We start from the raw sequence: 4,965 nt of genomic DNA, 5'->3' as shown, positions 1-4,965 counted from the left end.
GACTAATTGGCCTGGTTTGGGCCAAACCAGGACACCATGGCAGATGTAAGATGGCTCATTTTATGTGATCTGAATCTCTTACAATTGATTATTTGATTTCCCACTATTTTGCCTGAGATTGCCATCAAATTAAGGCACCATCTGTCATTCTGTTTGCTCCTGCTGAAGTGTGGACAAAGTTGCAGCTCTTCCAGTCACCAGGCATTTTCTTCAGCCTCTCCTAAAATTTATTTTACATAGAAAATCAACTGTCTAGAATCTTCCTCAGAAAATTTATTTCATGACTTGTGAAAAAGTTATCTGGTCCTGTTGACTCAAGTGTTTATCTCCTGTATGTAGCTTGGTGTGCTTCTTTAGTTACTGCTGGCCTGGGAATCATTTCATCATTGTAATGAAAATACTACACCTAGCACCTCGCCTTGCTTTTTCCAGATAAAAAGCAGTAAATTATTATAGAAAGGCTGTTACTAATGAGGTAGAAAGAGCTGTTGAGTCAATGGCTGCCTGTCTTACTTTCATTATTTTTTTTTCTTAAAACACTTAAATGAAAGTTGCTTTGTTCTTTGTCCTGCCTGCCATGGACTTTTATCTAACATCATTAACTTCTTTTATGACACCTTCTTATACTCTGAGCAAGACATCATATTCAATTTACCTATTCCTCCTTGTTTCTTTATTATATATCTAGCTTCTGTCTGGTCTTCATTTGTCCAATAAGAGCTTTTGATCAAAAAAAGTTCTCTGCCTTGATTGTAGCTTTTTGACCTAACACTTTTCTTAAAGAACTACAATATTTGTTCTTATTCCTTCTCTTTTGTCTGATCTTTCCTTTCAGATGAAGTTGCCTAAAACTTTCCTCATATACAAGAAAAGAACTGTCTCCTTTTTATCGTCAGTACTGATGCTAATCCATAAACCTTACCTCACAGGACTCGTAAAGAACTGGAACAGGTAAAACTTTTAGACCTTGAAAAACTACGAAGTGGGAATGTAAATAATGAAACTTTTGGGAGAAGAAAACCAACTTTATTCAATGATCTTTTAATTCTAAATTAAAATTTATGAACATTTACAGAAAGTGTAAGAAAACCCCACAGAAACAGCAGTTAGCAGTCTGAAGGGATGAACAGATAAGGATAGGATCCAGCAGCATGCCAGGTAGCATCCAAGTCAAAGATACAAATTTCAGAATAGCAATCTGACTAAGACAACAGTCTTATCGTCTACATATAGACTCTAATTGGTTTACCGTGTTCAATCTACTTGTATGTGTCAAACGTGGAAAAAAAGAGCTAAAAAAAGCAAACCATCTCGTAGGTGGTATAACCAGCTTTCAAGCTGCTGTCCAGTCTTTTTTTTTAAAAAAATTATTATTATTATTTGTCCTCTGGACTGTAGTTTCAAGTCCCTAAGGTGAGCAATGGTGCCTGTGACACATGGTGTAATTCTTCCACCTACATTATACCTGCTTTATTCCTCTTAACCAGGTTAAAAGCAATGTTTTTAACATTCCAGACATGCAAATCCTCCCACTAGATTTATGTAATGCCAATTATATTAAATGTCTTCTTGTAAATGAGAAATTTCCAATTCCTTTTCCTTCTTACTGCAAGTTCTAGCAATTGGAATGCTATTTATTTTCACTTCTTCTGCCATTGTAAGTCAATTTTTTCATGATTTGCTGAGTTAATGTCTGTGCTAATTTGTGTCCTTTGCATACGGCTTTACAATTTTGAAGTACTACCTTCCTTATTGATCTTCTTGCCTTCATTCCCAGTAATTATTGCTGCAACACAGGAGATATTGGTCACCCAGTCTTCCAAAAAACTCTCCTGTTTAAGGCTCTGCAAAAAGAAAACCCATTTTGCTATAGTAATAGGACTAAAGATGTGTCTCCATTATTTTTATCCTGTTCCCATCTCACTCTTGGGGACAGAAAAAATCAAGTCAATTTTTTGATAACTAGACAATGTCTAGTTTTGTTTGATATTATATTGGTCCTTGTGTGTATCATCATTAGCAATGGTTTTCTGGATGTCTTCATAATACTATCCAATACCTGCTGTTCAAGTGAAAAAATCAGGATTTGTGCTTTTTTTCCTCTGAAGATACAGCATGCACTATCCTGTTCTTGTGCCACCGAGATGAAAGGTGTATAATCTTGGTATTGATAATGGTTGTCTATAATCTTGATATGGCTGAAGAACTTAATTTGGTTGATGCTTGCTTCACGGCACAAGGATGCCTATCAGGTTACATCCTGTTTAGCTGAGTTTTGCTTCTTCACAGACAGATTTCTTGGCAGTCGACTTGCCAACAACCTGGTAACCATCTGACGTCTCCAGCTGCATTGAAAACTGTTTCTATTTTTCATCTTTTATAGCAGTCTCCAGTCTGGACTGTACATGAGTATGTGTACTGGGGTATGTAAGAGAATAGTGGCTTTCATCCAGTCTTGTAGAAAGTCCTGAATATCACCAAGAACTTGAAGTGAATTTAGTTTGACATTTCAATTAGTTGTTTATTGAAAGGGTCATATGATCTGGACCAACATTGGTATCTGTTTAGCTTTGTAGAGTGAAGGAGACTTTAAAAGTAAAGGTCTCTGCTAAAGTTTCCTCAGTGGTATGACTGAGGACAAGAAGGTCACAATTTTTTCCTACAGCTTGAGAAACATAAGGTGCCAGTGGGGTTCCCCACACAAAACTGCAGAGCACATCTTTGTTATTTATGCATAAGCAAACACAGGGATGCCCAGTGCAATCATAGGGATGAGAAATGTTGGAAGTTCCTGTATTTGGACAATAACTGCTAAATACGCTTCAGAGAAAATACTTCCTTCAGAAGAAGGGACTTTAATAACTGCTTTTAAGATATACACAGGGCAATTTTAATTTTAGTTAATATGATGCCACCCTCATTGAATTCTGAGCTGCACCTGGGTGTATGAGAAAAAACTTAGGCTCATCATTATTTTGTAAGCAAATTGTGATATTGCAGCGCTACCTGTGAAGAATGGTCTTGAGCAGCATAGAAGAGAAAGGGAAAGAATTGTGCATAAATGAAAACAGCAAGGGCCCAAAATCACTCTGCAGAAACAGTTAAATTTCAACCATGCAAGACTGTGCTATGTATTTTGAGTGATAGTCTGTGTCTCCTTTCACACAGGGAAAGGGAGGATGTACACCTGATGCTGTAACTCCTCTAAACTCTTATCATCTTCCTCCTGAGCCATGCTGCTGTTCTACCAGCTTCAGACAAAGTTCTCAAAGGTTTTCAGAAAGAAAAAAGGAAAGGAGAGGAAAAAAAAGCATACGAACTCTCTAGGCGCATATTCCTTCATGCTGGTGTGAAGATTTCCTCAGGTGCTTGCTTATGAACAGAGCAAGAGGCAGCCTCTGCCCAGCCTGTGGTCAGTCAAAGACTGCAAAGCTGAACTGAGTCACATCCCTGTGCCCCAGTGCATACAGGCAACAGGAGATTTGTTTCCTTGTTGTCTGAAAATCTTATGCCTTAGTATTCCTTGGGCAAACCAAACATAAAAGCAACTCTATTGGTGAGCAAAACAATGAAAATGGGTCCCAGTGAGTTTCTGACTGTTTTTACCAGGACACCGTGAGCAGCAAGCTGGATGCAGCGTGCCTTGGCTTTGCGGTGTGGCCGAGGGACTGGATATTGATATGAATGAGAGAAAGGAAAGATTAAGAGAAGTTGCTAAGCAACCAGGGGAAATTATTCTTGGAAATGACATTTGGACTGAAAAGGGTCAATGTCTGATCTAAGCCTTCCTGCTGCAGAGGGGTTAACCTAATAAGAGCGCTATGTGCAGTTATCTGCTGTGGGCTCCTCACCAGCTTAAATGGAAGTTACTTAATAGCAAGAGAACTAATTTGAAGGTGGAAAAGCTGTAACTTGCAGAAGTGAAATGGGCTAAGATAAAACTAAGGGGAAAAGGCAGAATAATAACTGCTCGCAGTGAGAGAGGTAAAGCCCTGTCATTGCTGCAGCTGGACCACAGACAGCAGTGTTAGAAAGAGCACCTAAAAGTTCAGCACATCAGGTTGCATGCAGTATGTTTACAAGTGGTATGTCTGGTATTTTTTGTTTAAGAATACAATATGACAGTATAGTAATATGTTGGGAAACATAACACCATGCAAAAAGGAACAGAATTATAATGGATTGCAGCAGTCAGTTGTGCGCTGGCCTCCTGAATTCACATTTAGTGTAAAGAATGTATATAGCTCGCTCCCAATGGTGAAGAAGAGTGGGACTAGTTCCCTGACAGCACTGCATAGATAACCTGATAGCACACTCATATATACATGTGTGTATGTATGCCACACACAGGAATGTATTATTCAGTGTTGCACTGGCAAGGCCAAGATCTTTAAAGGAAGCTAGGGATCAGATGAGATCCACAACAGTGACAAGGCACCTAATCTACCTCTAATGTCAATGGGAAATTGAGTATTTGGTATCTCAGGGATTTGGCCATAGTTCCTACCAAATGGTCTAGACTCTTATCTGCCATTCTAGACAGAGCAAAGAGTACAGGAATGAAGCTTTTATTTCTAATATCTCTAATGATCAAGATGTCTTACAGACAATAGTCTGAGCTGGCAATGTCTTTTATACTACTGTAAATTGCCTTATGGCACTGTGAGGACATAATTAGTTTATTCTGTTGAAAGAGAGAAGTGCGAGAGAGCTGAGCTGAGTTCTTGCTTTCACCTGGGCAGAAGGAAGCTGTGGGCAGCCCCAGGAAGCAAAGAACAAGCTCACATGAAGATCATGAAAGATCCTCTTTCTGTGGTCCTAACTCTTACATTCCTGATTTAACCATATTGTCTTGCACCAGCCATTTAATCCAGCTCCATGTTTTGGGCCAAGTAATGTTAAGTTTTGTACTAACTGGAACCACTAAGCTAGTTTTGCACCTTTCTCTGGTATGGACATTTGCAC

Source organism: Nyctibius grandis, chromosome Z (genome assembly GCF_013368605.1).
Source record: "Nyctibius grandis isolate bNycGra1 chromosome Z, bNycGra1.pri, whole genome shotgun sequence".
Taxonomy (NCBI): domain Eukaryota; kingdom Metazoa; phylum Chordata; class Aves; order Nyctibiiformes; family Nyctibiidae; genus Nyctibius; species Nyctibius grandis.
Note: the sequence above shows the minus strand (reverse complement) of the source record.